We start from the raw sequence: 23298 nt of genomic DNA on the forward strand, positions 1-23298 counted from the left end.
GACTGACTGTTTCCTATTGGCTTAGTCTGTCTCTCTGCATGTCTCAAAAATATTGTAATTTATTCTTGACGTCAATGTTACGAGAAACATTCTGATTAGTTGTGATGTTCTCAGAACTATGCATCACATCTAAAATTCAACAATAAAACCTGAGTATCAGGACCGTGGTCAAACTGCATATTTACATTCCAATAAAACGTAGTAGAACTCAATACAACGTAGTCGAAGTACCTAATAATTCAACACTCCTTGGTAATATAATTTTTATATCTTGTTTGAGAGTATTTCTTTATAATAGTAATTATAATTAAGATTAAACAAAGTACAGATCTTAAATACTTATATGAATAATTATTTTTATCATGTTAACGCAAACTAATATTTTGTTTTCATTTTATAAGTCAATATTTTACCACAGTCATGATAACTTCAACGTTTTTCTATTCATTGTTAAACTTTAATTCTGTGTGTTTTGGTTGATCGATCTGGTTTTGTTCTTAGATAAAAACATTTTTTTATTAAAGAAGTTTTACTTTCATGTTTTAGTAAGTTCAAAACCTCAAATAAAAGAAAAAAATAAATATAAAATTATTTTTGTTGTTAAACGGTATTTACAAAATGTTATTTTTATCCTTTAGAAATCTTACATTAGATGTTGTCCAGTTATTATAATGGTTTTAGTGTTCCTGTGATAAATCGTGAACTTGTTTCTTTTGTAACTCTACTTCCGTTTATAAAAAGTATCTCTGTTCTGATATATCTGAAGCTAGTAAGATATGGAAGTCTTGGGCTGTACTAAGTTTCGAGCTTTTATTTTAGGCTTCGTTAAAAGTTACATTTCACTAACCACATTAATACTGATTTTAACAGATCAGAGAAATGAAGACTACAACAATTATTTTACTTTTGATGTTTACGACACTGTTGGAATCAACTCCAGGTGAGATTATAAATTGTTTTGGAATTTCGCACAAAGCTACTCGAGGACTATCTGTGCTAGCCGTCCCTAATTTTGCAGTGTAAGACTAGAATGAAGGCAGCTAGTCATCACTACCCACCGCCAACTCTTGGGCTACTCTTTTACAATAGTGGGATTGACCGTCACATTATACGCCCCCACGGCTGGGAGGACAAGCATGTTTAGCGCGACGTGGGCGCGAACCCGCGACCCTTGGATTACGAGTCGCACGCTTTACGCGCTTGGCCATGCCGGGCCGAGATTATAAATTCTTTAACACTGAATTCATACAAACAGTTTAAATGGTATGATAGAAATATCAATTATAAGCTACGTTTGTCTTTATCGTTTAAGAAAGTGCCACAATGTTTAGTTCTTGTTACTAACGGAGGTTTGTAACATAATATTTAATGAAGGTAAGTTTATAACAACAACGTGTATCCAAACATTTGAATATTGTCTGTAATGAAAGAATGTAAAAAATAATATACTACTCTTGACGACTATATATTTCACAGCAATTTAAAGTGAGAAATTAAATTATTTCAAAATGATTACATGTGTGAAACAGGGTGACACAACCATGCATTTTTATAAAATTTGTTCTTGTAACTTTTAAAGTAAATATTTTAATTTAAATTGCATTTGTTGCTACAACTGAATATCAAACTGAAAGTGAGTAATATAGACAACAAAATAACAGATAATTGTTTCAGATTTGTTTTTTGTAAATTAACGAGTGTATAAAATATTAATTACATTAATACGACAGCTGTTTAGATGACTGATCTTGTGCTGTGGTCGTGTTTGTTGTGACATACAATCCACAGCTGTGAGAACAATATACCGTATTTTATACAATGTAATACGCACATTTTTTCTTTAAAAATATCTTAAAATCCCAATGAGTGTCCCAAGACAGGAGTGATGGGTTAAGACAAGAGGTTAGCTTGGGATCTACTCAAATCGGCTTCTCATACAGATCATAATGTCATTACTTACTAACTACAAGTATCTTCAGCAGTATAAAACAATTGAACTAATATTGTCGGTATACTGTGGAATATATTATGTCTTTACTCAGTAAATTGAAGAAAGTCAAGGATATATTAAAGTGTTAGTTGTAAAGTCAATTTATTTTATTAGAATTCTCTGTCACAAATTAGGGTTCGTCTTCCACGATGTAGAAAATACGTTATTTAGTGTGCAAGCTAACCAACGAAAAATTACTTTTAATCTGTTTTTACAGATAATATTTATGTACTTTTAGTGACAAACGGAAAGTTGAAATTTGATATAAGATACTGTTCTGGAAACAAGAAAGTAGATTGGTTTATACATTAATAATAATAGATTTTTACTGACAAACTAGTCAAATTAACGTAACTGTTAAAGATGACTATTTTTTGTGACGTGTTTTGTAACATCAATGGTTGACCTTGGCATTGACGTAATTTTAATAGTTTTATGAATATAATGTTTATTAGCTTGGCTTCACAAGTAGATAAACAGTGACAATTTAAAAATCATTATAAAATATTATAGGCGATATATATTCTAATGACGTCACTTTGTTTACTACCTGAACTAGTGGGAAATTTCCGAGAGGGCATCGCATGTACAACAAATTTTGTTCATTGTGATGTTCCTCCTTCATATTGTTGTTCTAATAGTAGTGGATTTGGAGGTAGATTTGCAAGTGCAGCTGGAGGTGGTTTTGGAATTCGAAGACCAGGAAGCATGTGGTTTAAAGTTTAAAAGAAAGCGATATATTCTGAGGATACTTTAGTATCCATATGGAATTTTGTTATCAATAAAAAATAAATAATTCTTGTTTTTGCTTGTTGTTAAACACAAAGATAACTAAGATCTATCTTAGTTGTAAACACGCAGGGAATCGAAACCCAGAATTTAGTAATATCAGTTCTCCACCTTACCAGTTTCTCAACGGAAGGTAAATGTGTGTCTGTGTGCGTGTAGCTAGAATATTAATACTGAAGTGTTAAGTTAAATGAATCAAAACTAAGGACTGAGTTAAAAACAGCAAATGAAAACCTCTGATTGATATTAGTTTGTTATAACCAACAACAATCCAAAACAGATATAAAAAATGATATACAAATTGAAATAATTCCAGTGTAGAGACTATAATGTGGGATATAAAATGTACTCTAGATTTTGGAGGTGACTGAGGAACCTTACATCTGTCAGTCTTATCCTACCTTCGCCAGTCTCACATAAAGTAATAAAATAATAGTAATAGAGATTAAAATAATATAAACCAGAAGAATGAGATGTCGGTGTTCAAACGACATATTACATATTAAGAATGGTGAAATATCACATTTTGTAACACATATTGGTAATTAGTTTCTTTGTCTGGTTATGTATTAGGTTATATTAGTTGTCTTCCACGTACGTTGGAAGGTATTAAATCAATAATTACACAAATAATGAAATTTAATGTATCAAATCAAGATAGTTTTATCTGGAAGTTTTTAAGTTGTTTCGGTTAAAATTTTTGGAAGCTTTCCAATAATTTGGTAAAAAGTTCACATGTTCTAAATCATCAAAACTTTAATTCTGATGTTCATTTGGTCCCCCACTCGAAGTTAATTTAGCTGATTATTGAAAATACAAATCTAATAATATTGAATGTGTTTACTAATTCTGTATTTGATTAAAATATAAGAAGTCAATATTTTTTGAGTTAAATTTCTTCACAAAATTAGCTTCCGTCTGGTGTGTAGGAAGACAACTCTTGAAATAATATTTTTTGTCAATGATAATAATACTATGATGTCTGCCTTTATATTTCAGAACGGCTACTACGGGTATCAACACTTTTATTGATAAGAACAACGTTTCGTAGGTGATCTTAAGATAGAATATCCTACTTTGTAGAACGATCGCTTATTACAAGAAACAACTGTTGTCAAAGAAAATTTAACAGCAGTTCATTTTCTGTGTTATAAAATCAAGCCTTTTCTGCTTAATTAGTTCGTTTTTATGTTCGTTTTTGGCGCAACATTACACGAGGGTTATTTATACGAGACGTTCCCAATTTTGTAACGTAAGACTACATAATTACTTATTAACTCTTGGACTACTCTTTTACCAACGAATAATGGAAGTAAATACTGCTGAACGTGGCTGAAAGAGCGAGCATTATGGGTGGGATAAGGAATCGAACCTGCAACCTTCGAATTATGAGTCGATTACCTTAACCACCTGACCATATCAGGCTTTTTAACACCAAAATTAAGTTGTAACATACAATAAGTATTAATTTTGTATTCAAAATTTGTAATATAACTCCTAATTAAACGTAATTCTATTTTTAAATGAATAAAATAATTAAATCCTTGAACATTATGTCTAATCCGATAAACGAATATTCGAAATAATGGAACTGGTAGTTTAGTGTTAAATATTTATCTGATTTACGATATTCTATTTCTGTCAATTATCTTGGATGTACTCTGTTTTCAGAGATACTGGCATATGATCTATAAATTGTTTTAATCTATTGATGTTGCTTACAAATGGAAGAACTATTTGTTAGTTTAGTTTCAAAATTCTGCCAATAAATAACATTATTTATTCTATTAAAATTTACTACATACCATTTCCAAGATGTTTTCTCAAAGGGATTTCTAACTAATCCGGGTTACAGGTTTAGTTAAGTACAGAAGAAAATGCCAGCCTCAATTTTACATACTTAGAAGCTGACACCAATGTACTGTTAGTACTGACAGTCAAGTATAGTATGGCTTCATCAATATGAAACAATCAGCAATGGAAGTTCATGTTAAACTATAGGATATATCGTTACATAGTAAACACTATCCTTCTATAGACTAACTGTTAAGTATAGTATGGCTTCATCAATATGAAACAATCAGCAACGGAAGTTCATGTTAAACTATAGGATATATCGTTACATAGTAAACACTATCCTTCTATAGACTAACTGTTAAGTATAGTATGGCTTCATCAATATGAAACAATCAGCAACGGAAGTTCATGTTAAACTATAGGATATATCGTTACATAAAAGTTCAAACAGGAATTAATAACATACCGCTTGTAGACAGTGAATGTGTTCAGATGTGAGAAGACGAGGGATCGGGTGACTGGAGATTTAATGTAATGCACAAATCTTTCCCTCAATGGATATTTTCTCACAGACCCATCACATGTCGACGAAGGAAGAAAATCTCTACACAACTGTCCTTGTATTATTAACCAGGTTACACAATTGCCATTGTATTACTACCCAAGTTACACAACTGTCCTTGTATTATTACCCTGGTTATATTTATCCAACAGTTGGTCAAAATGTGTTTCATTCTGATGGTTAGGTTTTTCATGTACTATCTGGAATGTACACATGTAATCACAGTGTTATAACTAAACTTGACAAATGGTATCGAATTAAAATATATAACTGAATTTTACATAATATGTTATCCTGAAAACAATAAAGAAGATTGGTTTAGAAACAAATAGTAGGAGGAGGTTTTTATTGACGAACTCAAAACTAACGAAAGTGTGAAATAATATTATATTTTGTGATGTGTTCAGTAACATCGTTGGTTGACCTGAGTACTGAAGTAATTTTAACAGTTTTATTGAAGTGATGTTTATTAGCTTGGTTCTCAAATAGAGAGATAGTGACGAATAAAATTCATTATAACACAGTGACAAAGGATTTCATAATACTTATATATTATCGTTATGAATCAATATGTTTTCAAAACTATTTATATTTCATATAATATTATGGAGTCAGTATTTTGGAACACGTAATTACAATAATTATGAAAATACTAAAAACTGAATGTCATCTTTACTCATAAATATAATTTGAAGCAGTGCCATCTACTATAAAAGCAGCGTCACTTGCTGTAATAATAAAGTATATAGAATTCAGTTCCAGTCATGTTAAGAATTCTTCTAATTTCGCTATTTCTTTCTGTTATTATATTTTCTGTGTCAGTTACAAAATAATTACTAAACTCATTTTTAGGTTTCATTAACTTGGTCAGAACTATAAATCCGAGAGCTTATGGTTCGGATCTCGTTGACAAAAAAGCTTCTTATGTAATTTTGATTAAATGGTATGTTTTCTTTTGCCTTAAACTAAGGTTGAGCTCAAAGTAGAAACGTAAATATCGTGATCCGCTTTGTATTCTAAATAAAGGTGTTTAACATCATTTCTTTATAACTGAGTAAAATAAATAAAACAAAATTATAACTATATGTAATACTACAAATCGAGGTTATCAAGGTTTCTAACATTATCATTAAAATATCAAAATCACGTGGTGATGTTTCTAATGCTCACCGTTTCTAGAGAGTTTCTTATTTCATAACATTAAAGCTGAACGACAGAATATTTTATTTCTATGATATGACATAACGATAAAAATATGTTGTTGTTTTTTTACAAGAACAAAGCCACATTGATGTATCTGCTTTGTTCACTTGTGAATAATACTCCGCATTTGAACGTTGTAACTACTTAAACTTACCGCTGTGCCATAGGAGACTATGTTAAGGCGGTGGGTAAGCTGTTTTATAATTTAGTTTCATGAATTAAACAAATAGTAGAAGTAATCAGTGATGACGAGAAACCCACTTGTTGAGAAATTTATATGCAAAACGGCTCGTTTGGGCTGAGAAAACACTTTACATAGAAGAGCGAACAACGTTTCGACCTTCTTCGGTCATCGTCAGGTTCACAAAGAAAGAGGTAACTGACCGGAAGCTGACCACATGTTTGAAAGGGGTTGTGTAACTGTGTGTCGAAATGTAGAGGGCGGTATTAGATGTTTGAATATATATATATTTTTTTTTATTATATTAATATAGGTATAAAGGCGTTCCTTTATATTGGTTTATTTTGGGTTTAAGTTGTTGTATAAGTAAGGCTTCTTTAATTTTACGTTTGTTTATGTTTGTTTCTTTATTTAGTATTTGAGTGTTTTCTATGGTTATGTTGTGTTTATTTGACTTGCAGTGTTCGAAAACGTGTGAAGGTGACTTTTATGTTCTTTGAATCTGGTTTCCATTTTTCTACTTGTTTCTCCAATATAGAAGTCGTGGCAGTTATCACATTGTATTTTATAAATAATGTTGGTGTGGTGTTTGTCAGTGTAGTTTTACATAGTATAGACCTCAGTTTTGTGCCGGGTTTTGAATAAAATTGGTATTAATTGGAATGTCATATTTTGTTACTAATTTTTGCCAAATGTTGGTTATTTGTTTGCTGATGTCGGGAATATATGGTATACAGCAGTATATGGTTTCGTGGTTTTTGATTCGTGAGCTGTATTTACTTTAGTTGGTTGATTTTGCTTTCTGTCTAGGTGTGTGCGTATAATGTTTTCTACGGTTTGTGGAGGAAACTTATTGATGTTGGTGAAGTATTGTTTTAATTTGTCTAATTCATCGTTAATTTTATCTGGTGAGCATAGTTTTATGGCTGTGTTTATTTGGTTTCTTAGTATGTTGAGTTTTGTTTTGTTTCATGTGCTGAGTCCCAAGGAATGTATAGTCCAGTATGGGTGATTTTTCGGTGGATTTCTGTTTGAAATTGTGTATCAGTTCTTGTAATTTTGAGGTTAAGAAATGATATTTGATTGTTTTCTTCCTGTTCACATGTGAAGTTGATGTTGGGATGTATAGAGTTAATGTGATTGAAAAAATTAAGTATGTGTTCTGTAGATTTGAATCCCGCAACCGTGTCATCTACACATCTATACCAGTATAGTGGTGGATGTAATGCTGTGTTAATTGCTTGTGTTTCAACTTGTGTCATAAAAATATTGGCTAGAACTGGTGATACTGGGTTGCCCATGCTTAGGCCGTTTGTTTGTATATAGTTTTGGTTGTTGAACATGAAGTTTGTCTTTACCTTGATCAAGGTAAAGGTAACGCTATAGTCATAATGAACACGAATGAATACATCCAAAAAATGAATAACATCCTATCAGACACGAACAAATTTAAACCAATACACACAAATCCAACAAAGACACACGAGACGCAACTGAACAAATTACTACTACAAATGAAAAAAGCCAACACAATTTCACAAACACTTTATTCCTACCTACGTAAAACCGACTCACGCACACCGCAAATATACGGCATCCCCAAACCTCATAAACCAGATTGTCCATTACGACCAATAATGTCAACATATGAATCGTTTAATTACAACCTTGGTAAATACATAGCATGGGCATTCTCCAAATATGTAACATCAGCCAGCTCATTTATCAAAAACTCTTTTAATTTCAAGTCTAATCTAAATCAACCTAATCATAAAGCCTTAATGGCCAGTTTCGATGTTATATCCCTCTTTACAGAAGTTCCAACCACTGAAGCCTGCAAGATAGCCTTAGAACTCTATATCCGAGACCCTAACCCAACTATAGAAATTCCCAGTAACCAGTTAGCAACCCTCATAGAATTCACCACGATAAAGACAAACTTCATGTTCAACAACCAAAACTATATACAAACAAACGGCCTAAGCATGGGCAACCCAGTATCACCAGTTCTAGCCAACAACTTAATATACTGTGGTTGTTCACCCGGTATCGTATCATCATTTCTAACAACAACTTAATATACTGTGGTTGTTCACTTGGTGTCGTATCATCATTAATAACAATAACCTAATATACTGTGATGGTTCACCTGGTGTTGTATTATTATTACTAACAACAACTTTATACACTGTGATGGTTCACCTGATGTCGTATCATCATTAATAACAACAACTTTATACACTGTGATGGTTCACCTGATGTCGTATCATCATTTCTAAAATGTTTACGACATTTCTATTTCTCAGTTGTGTCTGGAACCTTTTCTCACGCTGGGTGACACACAATTAAGGGACATTGATGATGTGGTAGAGTTAACAACAATAAACAATTTTTTGATCAAGTAGTAATTTTCGTTAAAATAAGAAATTTAATTAGGACTAGTTTACACTGATTATTTATGTTATAATTATATAGGTTAACAATGTGGTCACCAGGATGAAACTAGAATTGAATGCTGTTAGTCAGTCACCTCATCCTCAAATTTTGTACATGTTCACACTGAACAATTTGTCTTCGTTCCATTTGTTCCACTTGTTTAGTACATTGTTGTAATCAACACTGTTAACAATCATTCTAAGGTTAGTACAGCACACTTTGAACTTTTCCAATAAAATTTATGTTCTGTTGATGTTTTGTTCGAAGTGCTTGATCCAACTTTTACCCACCAAACATTATCTTTATGACACGTGACTGGGCGGTTTATTGTTACAATCAATCCAACAGTTCCTTTGTAAAACACTGGGTGGTGATCACTTGGTACCTTTCCTGTTTTCTTTCACTGCTAAATTACTGACGGCTATAACAGATAGCCCTCGTGTAGCATTCAGCCAAATTCAAACAAACCAATAGTCGCTTTAGATAAATCTGATAAGCTAACGAATTTTTCAAAGTTTGGTTTCGTTCACTAAAATGGAGAAATATAGTATAACTATATTGAAGATGAAGAAATACGTTGATATAACAGAAGGAGACAGATAATAGTTTTCAGTATTTTACAGATTCCATCTTCAGTATTCAAAGCAAAATAAAAAATGCATAATTTCTAACTAAATAAATAAAATATATTTCTGAAATAACAATAATTTAAACAAAACTAAAATACATATAAAGTAAATTACTGACAGTAAAACATGCTGTACATATTTTAAAATATCTATTTTAATGAAGACTACATGATATTTGGTGTTGGTTAAAGCTGTTTGATGTGTATAGTTTCTTTAAGTGCTAATGCCAGTCCGTGTCCTGTTTCTTCACTATTTTGCTTTATAAACGAAAACCATGAGCTACTCAACTTTTCTGATTATTTTCATGAACAATCTAATATTGTATTAACTCGTACTACGAGATGGCGTTCGGTTTTTGAATACAACAGGCTTTACCGTCTTTACTCGTGAAATATAGACAAGCTATGATTTTGTTTTGAATTTCGCACAAAGCTACTCGAGGGCTATTGTGCAAGCCGTCCCTAATTTAGCAGTGTGTGACTAAAGGAAGGCAGCTAGTCATCACCATCCACCGCCAACTCTTGGGCTACTCTTTTACCAACGAATAATGGGATTGACCGAACCATTATAATGCCCCACAGCTGAGAAAACGAACATGTCCTGCGCGACAGGCATTGGAACCAGTGACCCTCAGATTACGAGTTGAACGACTTAACACACTTGGCCATGCCGGGCCGACAAGCCATTAATAAAGATAAATTCGGATGTTTTTAGTTAGGATAAATCCCATGCGTAATATGGTGTTAAACTAATATGGAACTATAACATAATTTATGAGTTATAAAAAACAATTATCTATCACCGCATTGCTGTGTGCTTTTTTGTTTTAATCTATCTTTATAACTAACAGCTTTTTTTAATCCTACCCCGATTTGGGAGCATCTTTCAGATGTTGGGTGCACAACCCACGTATCAAATTTTAAACTTTAAGTAAAACATAATACTAAATGTATACTAACAGTTTTACTCAGAAATATTTTAGATTCTTTAGTTTTGTAACATTTATTCAGTACATGTCACAAAGAAGAATTAATATCAATCCAGATTTCATGTTTGTTAACATGTAAACTGACGAGTTTTTCCAGTAGACCAGACTTTCATGTTTGTTAACATGTAAACTTTGACAAGCATTTCCAGTAGACCAGACTTTCATTTTTGTTAACATGTAAACTCTGACGAGTTTCTCCAGTAAACAATCTACCTATGATTGTATTTGTTAACTAATTTTCATTTCTTCACATACTAATTACTCATGTCTCGTTTTTTGTACAATTTTCTTAGTGGTTTACTAACGACATTCTTTGTATTTTACTTTTGTATGATATTACAGAATGTATCTGCACAACAACCAATGAAGGCCGGCTTTGAAAGTAGCTTCAGACTATATTTGAATGTGATTGGACAGAGAACATTATTTACTACTTGTTATATATATATCATGAACAGTGGTGTCTGTCCATCTCTGTCTCCTGTTTATGGTGGCCTCTCCCCCCGCTGAGTTTGAAAAAGCGGATAAAGTCAAAGTTCAAAATTAACTATTTAAATAATGTAATAACAGGTATGAATAATGTTGACAACAAACAGGATATACTACACTAAATTGTTATGAATTAATAACATTGTCATTCACATATCAACGTCTGACGTAACGGTATGTTATTGTTGAGTAGTTCTTAACAGAACACTTTCTATACAAACATAGAAAACCAAAATCTCATTAACACACTTACTTTACTTATATTTTTATTCTAACTTATAATTATTTTCACTTGCATTATCTTGACTTAGAAACTTTGTAATATTTGTGGTATGTTTGAAAAGCTGACCAATTGAGTTCAGTTTAGCTGCTCAGCACACAGTTATCCTGTCTATTTCTGACCATTCACTGTATATCTCCTAACCTTTTGTCTCACAAGAACACCACAAATAAGAGTTTTCAGTAACCAGAAGTTCCACTGGAGAACTCCAAACAGGGGTTATCAGTGAGCAGAAATTTCACCAGAATAACACTATAACATGAGTTATCAGCAATGAGTAGTCTCACCAGAACATTTTAACATAATTTTTCAGTAACCAAAAGTGCCACCACACCACCACAAACATGAGTTATAAGTATCAAGAAATATCAGCATAAGATTACAAACATGAGTGTTTAGTAACAAGAAGTCACACCAGAGAACTCCAAAGATGAGATATTAGTAATCGAAAGTGTCACCAGAACACTACAAACATGAGTTATCAGTAATCAAAGGTCCCACCAGAGAACAAGAAACATGAGTTATCAGTAACCAGAATTTTCACAAGAACTCATAAAACATAAGTTATCAGTAATAAGAAGTCTCATCAGAACACTACAAAAATGAGTTTTCAGCAACGTGAAGTCTCAGCAACATACTAAAACAGTCATAAAACTTCAGTGAAATTGAAGACCAAGAGTGTTGAAAGAGTCGGTAAAAGTGAAGACCAACAATGTCAAAACAGTCACTGAAACTGAAGAACAACAATGTTGAAACAAAAGTGAAAGTGAAGACCAACAGTGTTAAAACATTCAATTAAAGTGAATACCAATAATGTTGAAAGAGAGATTGCAACTGAAGACCAACAGTGTTGACACAGACAGACAAACATAACACCAATAGTGTTGCAAAACAGTAAAATTGAAGAACAACAGTAAGGAAACAGTCAGTAAAAAGTGAAGATCAACATTGTTGAAATACTCAGTGAAAGTGAAATCCAATAGTGTTGAAAGTGAAGACCGACAGTATGAAAACATTCAGTGAAAGTAAAGACCAAAACTGCTGAAACAGATTGTGAAATTAATGACGTACTCTAATGAGACAGTCATTAAAAGTGAAGACTAGTTGTGTTAAAAGAGAGTTGAAGCGATAACATACACTGTTGAAATAGACAGTCAAATTAAAGACAAACACTGTTCAAAACAGACATTGAAATTGAAAACAACACTGCTGAAACTAACAGTGAAATTGAAGATCTCCACTGTTGAAACATTCAGTGAAAGTGAAGACCAACACTATTGAAACACAGTGATATTGAACAACAACACAATCCAAACTGTCAGTGAAACCGAAGACCAATAGTGTTTATAATGTCAGTGAAATTGAAGAATTACACTGTTAAAACATTCAGTGAAAGTGAAAACCAGTAGTTTTAAAATATAAAGTGAAAATGAAGATCAACACAGTTGAAACATACCGAAAATAAGGAATACACTGTTGAAACAGAAAGTGAATTTGAAGACCAACAGTGATGAAACAAAGTGAAAGTAAAGACCAATAGTTTTGAAACAGACAGTGTACTTGAAGATCAACAGTACTGAAACACTCAGTGACAGTGTACATCAACAGTGTGAAAACAGTCAGTGGAAGTGTACATCAACAGTGTGAAAACAGTCAGTGGAAGTGTACATCAACAGTGTGAAAATAGTCAGTGGAAGTGTACATCAACAGTGTGAAAACAGTCAATGGAAGTGTACATCAACAGTGTGAAAATATACAGTGGAAGTGTACATCAACAGTGTGAAAACAGTCAGTGGAAGCGAACCCGAGTGTTAAAAGAGACATTGAAATTGAAGACCAATAGTGTTGAAGCAGACAGTGAAATTCAAGACCAACAGTGTGTAGACAATCAGTGAAACACGAACAGTGTTAAAGAGTCAATGAAACTGAAGACCAACAGAGTTGAAACAGAAGTGATAGCGAAGACCAACAGTGAACAACAGACAGTAAAACTGAAAACCAGTACTACTAAAACAGACAGTGAAATTTAATACCAACAGTTTTGAAACAGCCAGTGAAACTGCAGACAAATAGTGTTAAAACAGTGAAGCTGAAGACTAACAGAGTTGAAACAATCAGTAAAAGTGAAGACCAATAGTGTTGAAACAGATAATAAACTTGATGACAAACAGTGTTGAAATAACCAATGAAAGTGAAGACCAACAGTGTGAAAACAGTCAGTGGAAATCAACACCAATAGTGTTGAAATGGAAGTGAAAGTGAAGACCAGTAGTGTTGAATCTCACAGTGAAACTGAAAACCAACAGTGTTGGAAGACACAGTGAAAGTGAAGACCAACAGTGTGATAAGAGTCAGTGAAACTGAACGCCCAGTGTTAAAAGAGAAACAGCCAGTGAAATTGAAGACCAACAGTGTAAAAGAGTCAGTCAAACTGAAGAACAACAGTGTAGAAACAGACAGTAAAACTGAAGACTAGAACTATTAAAACAGACTGTGAAATAGAATACCAACAGTGTTGGTAAACACTGAAACAACCAGTGAAACTTCAGATAAATAGTGTTAACACAGTGAAGTTGAAGACCAACAGTTTTGAAACAGGCAGTGAAGTTGAAGACCAACAGTGTTGAAACAGACAGTGAAGGTGAAGACCAACAGTGTTGAAACAGACAGTGAAGGTGAAGACCAACAGTGTTGAAACAGACAGTGAAGGTGAAGACCAACAGTGTTGAAACAGAGAGTGAAGTTGAAGACCAACAGTGTTGAAACAGACAGTGAAGTTGAAGACCAACAGTGTTGAAACAGACAGTGAAGGTGAAGACCAATAGTGTTGAAACAGGAGTCAAAATTAAGTCTATTAGTGTTAAAAGTCAGCGAAATTGAATACCAACAGTGTTTAAAGAAACAGTGAAAGGTATGACCAAAACTGTGAAAACAGTGAAACTGAAGACTGATAGTGTTTAAACAGAAGTGAAAGTGAAGACTTTTTCTTTTGAAACATTAATCGAAAGTCATAACTAGATGTGTTAAAATAGGCACTATTGAAACACACGGTTTAGTTAAAGATCAACACTGTTCAAAAACAGACATTGAAACTGAAAACCAGCACTGCTGAAACTGACTGTGAAATTGAAGATCTCCACTGTTGAAACAACCATTGAAAGTAAAGACCAACACTGTTGAAACACAGTGAGATTGAACACCAACACTGTGCAAACCGTCAGTGAAACCGAAGACCAACAGTGTTGATAAAGTTAGTAAAATTGATATGTAGACTATTGAAACAGCCATTGAAAGTGAACACCAACAGTTTTGAAACAGACCGTTAAATTGAAGACCGACACTACTGAAACAACCATTGAAATTGAAGACCAACACTATTGACCTAGACGGTGAAATTTAAGACACGTGGATGTTGGTTACAATTGTACACCATGACATGTATCCACATTTACCTACTTTTCTTTTGTGGGATTTCATTTTGTTATTTATCTGTTTGCGATTATTTTTCCACTCAGATGTGCTATTGGTGGAGAGATAATGCATGAAAGACATATTGAAAACTTTGATTTCAATAGATGTGGTGCGGAATTATTGTGGCTCAAAGGGTTTGTTTGTTTTGAATTTCGCACAAAGCTATTCGATGGCTATCTGTGCTAGCCATCCCTAATTTAGCAGTGTAAGACTGAAGGGAGGGTAGCTAGTTATCACCTCCTACCGCCAACTCTTGGGCTACTCTTTTACCAACGAATAGTGGGATTGACCATAACATTTTAACGTCCCCACGGCTGAAAGGGCGAGCATGTTTGGCGCGACGGGGATGCGAACCCGCGACCCTCAGATTACGAGTCGCACGCCTTAACACGCGTGGCTATGCAGGGCCACGGCTCAAAGACGGAAGTTAATCCTTGTTAGCGAGATAGAAAGTACTTTTTCGAAATACGTTTGCTCTTGAGGATAATTATAATATTTATAAAATATAAAACAACATATCGTATTTTGATATTACTAACAAATAATCTTGTAGCACCACATTTGTTAATTCTCATTAACTGAAATTCATCATTTAAACCATCTATTTCTTAAACTGTCAATTACCGCTTGTGTTTTACTGGAACACTCCTCAAGAAGCTGCAAAGCAAAATACTGAGTGTCCATTGAGTCAAAGAAAAATGAACATGAAAGCCACCTAGTAGTATAGTAGCATGTCTGCAGAATTGTACCGCAAGAAATCGGGTTTTAATACTCGAAGTGGGCCGAGCCCAGATAGCTTTGTGCTTAAATACAAACAAATTTTCAAGAAATATAATATCAGTAATACAATGTCTTTTATAAACCACCGAAATTAATTAATATTAAGTATTATACAAGAACAGTGAATATACAAAACAAATATAAAAAAAAAGCGTTTGTCAACAACGATAAATTATAATATTTGTTTTTGAGTTTCGTGCAACGTTACACATAGGTCATCTGCGCTAGCCGTCCTTAATTTAGCAATTCAAGACCAGAGGGAAAGCAACTAATCATCACCATTCACCGTTTACTCTTGGTCTACTCCTTTACCAACGAATAGTGGGATTGTCCGTCACATTGTAGTTGAAAGGGAAGGAATGTTTGGTGTGACGAGGATTGGAACCCGCGACTTTCATTATATTACGAGATGAGTGCCATAACCATTTGACTATGCTAGGCCTAATTATATGTTTCGACAGCTGTATTGATCGTTCCAAATTACACCATAAATTATGTGAATTATGTTAAATCTCCTAGTTAGAAAAAAAATCATTTTTTTAACATAAATAATAATTCCTGTATTGTTCTGTGCTGTTGGTTTGTTGTTGCATCATTTTCAGATATAAAAGGCAGTTTGGTATAAGTAGTATTCATTTATTTATTTTATGCGATATTTTTTTTTTCATAATCAGAATTACAAGCAGACGATCGTTGGAAGTTGTTTGTAAGTTACTGATCTAAATGTTACGGCCTAGTGAGATATATATATATATATATATATATAAAGGCTACTACGAAGGGAGTGAGCGGGAAGAGAGCAAAAAGTAAAGTTGGTTAACTGAAAGATAGTTTCGTTCAGAGGAAGGTTAGAAAAAGTAAAAGTAAACGTCGTAGGAATCAATAGCCTAATGGTTAATATAGTAAAGGGAGATTAACAATTTTATTCCATTTTGAAAGAATAACTTGTATCGTCAAAGTCTTTTCTATGACCACTGAATTTGCCTTTCGCAAATAAAGTTAGGGATACTGTTATGATAAAAGGAACCATAAAGGTAAAACAAATAAGTTATACATTGTTATTGTTTAAATTAAAAATAATGAATGATAGTTGAGCTTTTCACCTGGATTCTAAAGTAGATTCTTGACAACAAAGAGAGAACTCTATAGTGCAGGATTTAAAAGACAACTATGATATACAGTTTAAATTATTTTTGTACATATAACTATACACTATTTTAAAATTAGCGAAGTACATACTGTTCATTTATTGCTAAATTTACTACCATTAACAAATTAGATACTTTATCCAGCACACCTATTTATTTCACTGCATTACTGAAAGCTTCTAGACAAAAAAAAATGCTTGAGAAGCATAAATTAACTTAATCACTATAAAAATATAAATTTTAAACAGGTAACCCTGACATTTAATTGATGCGATAACCACTAATAAATAAATCATGTAATCGTGTTTAAATCAAAGTTTTCTTCAATTGGCTAAAGGATTATTAGTAAAATTCCTACATTAGGCGATTTGAAATAAAATCTCACCTTTAATTCCTCAAGTATTAAAAATCATAATTCAAGACATATCAATGTCTTGATATAGATATGTCGTGAATACCCCATAGATGATCTTAATGTTTCTCGAGTAATCGGAAAGGGTATCCACGATTGAGCATTGATGGTTGCAGCTCTCAGGATAACTGACAAAATAAAGCGATTCAAGGATGTTGGATTTGTAATGTGTTCATAACAAGTTGAATAATTTATTATTTTAGTATACATACCAACAATAGACATACACATCTTTACAAACATTCGTAGGACCAACAACTGCAATTACATTGGTGTAAGTATACCGTAAATGAGTAATTGCAAATTATGCAAATTAACACCAAAGGTGTTAATAATTATTTATTGCAAAACAAATTTTAGGATATTACTTCAGAATTATGGATTAAATTCAATAAAGAGAGACAATATAATCTTTGTTGCTTTAATTCCACGTTTTTAGCAATCAAATACTTTTTACATGAACTAAGCAAGCCAATGGTTTAAAATGAAACTCACCACTTACACAAACTTGTTAAAGTTGGAAATATTATGATAAATAACACCACCACCAATTCCTACAGCAACCATCAACCACAGATTGATCTTAATGAAAAACTTGTCTGATCTTATCAAAAGCGAAAACATTTTCTTAAAACAGATTACATAATAAAGTTTCTAACACACTGTTTGTATTTTACATCGATTATAGCTAATTATTTTTAGTTTCTAAGGCTTTACCCTTAGTAACGTGGCGTGCCTATAATATCAGATAGATAACAGGCCAGAGAAGTTTAGCAGGTAAGTACGGAATAAGAATATTAAATATTTCAGGGCAAATATTGAAAAAAAAACAACATGTTTTTCGTGTTGTAATGGTACAAGTTTTTCTTGTTATTTTATGTATGTGTTTAATAATTGGATTTAATATCATCATTTAAACTGTTTCTAAAGAAATATGTGCTTTTGTCTGTTTCACAAAAAGTTTTGTATGTGTATAAAATGTACTTAATGTTCCTAATTTATTCTTGTGAATTATTTAGCAGAGGCATTTAAAATAATAAATGTGTAATAAGATCTCTCATTTCATTTACCACTTGTTGAAAAATTATACCAGTTTCAGGGAATTTCACTCCTCAATTTGCCCTTGTCGAGTCTGAATCATGAGTGGTGAAATTCTCTGAAACTGGTATAACTCAAGTGACAAATGGTAAATCAAATATTTGTAGAGACACTGTAGTTAAATGACATTTATAATTGTTTTGAGTCTGAATGTTTTTTTAAATATTTAAAAAAGATTTACAGATAACAGGAGATAATATTCAACAAATAGTTAATTTAGAGCCAATTTTATGGTTGATTGGTCACTAATTATAGTTTCTCATTATCTCATTGAAAATGTCACCTGACAGATATAAAAGACTGGTTAGTGTAGGTAGTGTTCACTTATTTATTTTAAGGGTTAATATTTGAAAAATAAGAAAACTTTGGACATAAGAAAACCAGATTTTCCTTACAATTTACTTTTTTAATTTCAACAGTGAGCAACATTAAAAATTACCATTTTTGTATATTCTTTAATTGTTTTATTATTATTATTTCTGTCAGATTTAGAGTTAAGAGTCAAGTATTTGTAAAAGTGCTGAAGGTATCAGATGAAAGTTCAGTTGAAATACAGATCGAGGAATCCACAGAGGTATCATTACATTGTTCAATAGTTAAAAGAGTTTATAAATGTGTTTATTATTTATTACATAATGCATGCTTTTAGCACTTCTTCTGTTTTATCATTACAATATAGTTAAATTGATAACTTTTGTACTTAAAACATCAACAAATATTCAAATTTCTTGTATTTTAAAGTTCTAATGGTGTAAAATCAAATCTTATTAATAGTTTTAATGTACAACTGTCATGTGAGTTAAGTAGTTCAATAATTCAGGTATTGAATGGTGGAATGAATTTGTCTTATATACACTGTAACCTTTTCGGTGCTGAATAACAACTTTTAATGTTTGGCATGGTGCTGAATATACATGTTTGATACTTCAACTATCAGTACTAAAAAGGCCTGGCATGGCCAAGCGCGTTAAGGCATGCGCTCGTAATCTGAGGGTCGCGGGTTCGCATCCGAGTCGCGCTAAACATGCTCGCCCTCCCAGCCGTGGGGGCGTTATAATGTGACGGTCAATCCCACTTTTCATTGGTAAAAGAGTAGCCCAAGACTAGCTACCTTCCCTCTAGTCTTACACTACTAAATTAGGGACGGCTAGCACAGATAGCCCTCGAGTAGCTTTGTGCGAATTTCAATAAACAAACAATCAGTACTAAAAGCATGATATCTCGGCTATAACTCAACAAAAGTCCCTGAAATGTTCAGTGATTGTACCCAATACTATATATGTTAAATTCAATACATAAGAATAACAGGAATAAAGGAAGGTCGCCTTCCGCGCTGAGCCTTCAATTCGACTGTAGTCGCCAGTCACGCCGAAAGGATTAGGTTGGCTTGATTTTTTTTCTAGCATTTTATATACATATATATATAGAACACTAGTGTAATTTTGATATGATCATATTTTGTATATTTATTAATAATATAAAAATTTACTGTACCCCTTTGTGTATATAAGATGTTTTACATCAAGGAAATTGATATTACAGGTTCAATGTACATGATATAATTTTTTATACCAATCACTGAAATAAAATGCTTTTTTTTCAAAATCATTAACTATTCTGTAACATATAAAGAAAATTTTCTTTCAGAATTTTTTTCTTGAGGGGAAGAATTGTAATTGGTGAGTTCTGTAGTGCAGAACATTCATGTGCTAAAGACACACTATGTCTATAAACATTGTCTGGTTTTATATCTAAAGATCTTTTGTAAAAGTATGTTTAAAATGGCCCTGTTTTAATGGCCCCTTACTTCTTATTACAAAAGTTATCATTTAGAAATAACACCCTTAAATTTGGAAAGAATTTTTTTTGGGGGTGGGGGTAAGTTTAGGGGAAGTTTCCCCATGTCCTATAATAAGAAAACCTATTCATTTATGCAACTTGTGAGCTTTACATGTGCAGAAATTATAAGCTGCTACTAGGATATTTCAGTAAATATGTTTATATACTCTTTAGAAGCCTATTAATATTTTTTTGTAAATACAGATTCACTTTTGATAGGTGAGAAAAGATCAAGTGTATATGTATATATTAAATTATTTTTGTTATTAACAAGAAAAAAAAATATATAGACAAACCAATAATGATTTTGTTTAGATGAAATAAAAACCCAGTTAGAATTACAAAATTTTGGAATTGTATTAACTTGAAACCTTCTCTTTATTGTGTTTTTAATGTGTCTTTCTTCAGACTTGTTTTTTATTTATATTACAAAAATATTCCATTTCTGTAGCTGTTAACTCTAAATAGTTTATTATATATTTAACAAACTACCTGTACTAAGGAAAAAAAAGGTATTTATTTCATGAGTTAAGTCATATGAAGTGTTTAAACCTAGTGGTATAATTATTAGCATAACATTTGTTTTTATTAATTATTTAAGATAAAAGCTAGCTTTGTGCATAGATCAACAAATTATGTAACTAACTTGATACACTGGTCTATCTAATGGTATACTGTATCACAAAAATATTTACAATAATTATATGAAGAGTTGGGTAAACCTGTTTTTATTAATAATTTTACTTATAATCCTAGTAATATTTTATTAGGTTTATTAGGCTTAGAAGATCGAGGTTAAGCTTAAATTAATATATTAAGTTGTATATAGTCTGTTTGCTGTTGAAATGAATTTTTACCCCAAAACGGGTTTTAACTTAATAATATTTGACAAAAGTATATTGAGGAAATTGCATATCGCTCATTCTGGCATTTTTTTCCCCTCGTGATATAGTGATAAGTTTAGTGATACACTAAAATCCAGGGTTGGATTCCCTATGGTGAACACAGCAGATAGATCAATGTGGCTTTGCTCTAAAACAAACAAACATTATACTAATAACAAAAAATGATGAAGAAACCACACTAAAAACATCTTTTACTGTGTGAACCATGATATTCATATTTTATTTAATCAATTGCTTAATGTATCAAAATATAAAACCAGAGCTGACTTTAAATAATAAAGTAATCACATGATGTGATTAGTGCATTTCACTTTTCTCCCCCCTCGGTTTAGATTCCTGTACATGGTGAGGGGACCTCCCAGGGAAGGTTCTGTTCTTTCTGGTTACCTTCTCTGGGATCTAAACATCCATCCCTATATTTGAGGTGTGAGGCGACCCGTGATGGAGAGGAGAAGACCTTGGTGGTTGAGGGGGTCCAACCTTAACACACCACTTTGTCCTTGAATTCCTGTAGACGGGCAGCCTTTGGGTGTTCCCCTTGGGTCATTCGGCTGGTCCACTTGGGCTAGAGTCAACCAAGTACCAGTGTTGGAAGTTCTCAACAGGTGTTGTGGACATTGTGTCTGATGCTGGTGTTTGGGTATAGTGCTCACGAAACCCTGGCATTGCTGCAGTGACCTTGCTTAACATTGTAATGCGTTCCCTCATAGGGCTCCATGGTGGATGGGGTCAGTGGGAACCGAAATTTTCTTGTTTTTCCTATGGATCCTACTACTAAAAATAAAAATAAAATAATGAAAAAAACAGTCAATAGGTAAACGACTACGTCTTGAAGACTCTGAGCAGCAATCTTCAACATTTGTAACACACGTACCTCATTTTCTTATATTACATTCTCTTTTAGAAAACCCTTTAGGGCAAATGTCTCACTTTTTTATTGAGAAGGGACTAGAGAGACTTGCTGGCTCTCTAAAGTCAGTAAAGAAGCTTCGATCTGGAGACATATTGATTGAACATCCACATCTCAACACAGTGAATTCCTGTTGAATTCAAAGACAATTGGGGATGTACCTATTGAGGTTACCCCTCATGCTACCTTGAATTCATCAGGAGGAATTATTGTTGAGAGGGATTTGAAGAACGTTCCCAAGTCAGAGATTCTCGTTGGTTTCTCCACTCGCAAAGATGGAGTTACACTGCCGACAAATATCCTCGTTTTGACACTTTCATCATAACGTGTACCTGCCACCATCAAGACAGGTTACCTGAATTGCAGGGTACGGCTGTACATTCCAAACTCTCTCCAATGTTTCCAATGTCAGAGGTTCGGCCACTCAAAGACGTCATGTCGTGGTTCCCTGACATGTTTCTCGTTGTGGTGGCAAGGACCACGATGCCTATGAGTGTGACACGGACCCACATAATATCAACTGCAATGGTTCTCACCCTTCTTACTTTTATTCTTGTCCAAAATGGTTGGAGGAAAAAGAGGTGCAGCGTTTGAAAACGACTCACAACATAGTTATCCCGAGGCTCAGAAATTGCTATCCGCCACTTCATCTCAGAGATATGCTGTTGCACTTCGTTCCACAACTACAGTGGGAGTGCAAACAGATCTCTCTGTGCCTCCAAGAGAATCGTTTTCAAAACAAACGAAAAGCCTTTTGACCTCCATGGTTAAAAAGGTTGATGAATCAACTTATACACCCATCTCTGTTCCTCCCATACATTCCAACAAACCCCAAGATTCACATCCTTTGATTTCACTGGAATCCCCTTCCAACAACAAAGGCCTGCCCAATCGACCCAGGGCAGGATCCATGTAGGTTGATAGGCTTCCTCCAAATAAGGACAGTAAGGAAAAAAGACATGGTCGTAAACAGAAGGGTTCTCCAGCTACTTCGCCTACCCATCATTAAAAATAGCTACCTTGATACAATGGAACTGTCGAGGTTTACTTTCTAATCTAGATAACATCAAAACACTGATTGCTTTCTTGCTTTCTACCATCCTGTATGTCTTTCCTTACAAGAAACATTTCTGAAACCTGCTGATACAGTCACCTTTCGGCAGTTTTCTCTGTACAAAAATGATAGGCTATGTGATGGACGAGTACATGGAGGAGTGGCACTGTTGGTTGATCAGCATGTGCCTACCCTGTCTTTGTCACTCAACAAACCCTTGGAGGCTGTAGCCATCCGTGTTTCCTTGGGTCATACTATCACTGTTTGTTCTCTCTACCTGTCCCCTGGAGAAACATATGATGAATCAGACCTTGATGCTCTCGTTGAACAGTTGCTG

The 23298-nt window shown here is 33.3% G+C and overlaps 1 protein-coding gene and 1 long non-coding RNA gene across 3 annotated transcripts in view; one reads left to right on the top strand and one right to left on the bottom strand.

The window, feature by feature from the left end:
• Positions 1-23298, bottom strand: part of LOC143223814 (dynein axonemal heavy chain 6-like) — a 753870-nt gene that overhangs the window by 90484 nt on the left and 640088 nt on the right. The window lies entirely within an intron of this gene.
• On the top strand, positions 158-2792 carry LOC143224343 (uncharacterized). The gene is made up of 3 exons (XR_013013343.1): positions 158-252; positions 871-940; positions 2550-2792. It is a non-coding gene; the product is annotated as an uncharacterized LOC143224343 (long non-coding RNA).

This window comes from Tachypleus tridentatus, chromosome 8 (assembly GCF_004210375.1).
Source record: "Tachypleus tridentatus isolate NWPU-2018 chromosome 8, ASM421037v1, whole genome shotgun sequence".
In the NCBI taxonomy this organism is placed as follows: domain Eukaryota; kingdom Metazoa; phylum Arthropoda; class Merostomata; order Xiphosura; family Limulidae; genus Tachypleus; species Tachypleus tridentatus.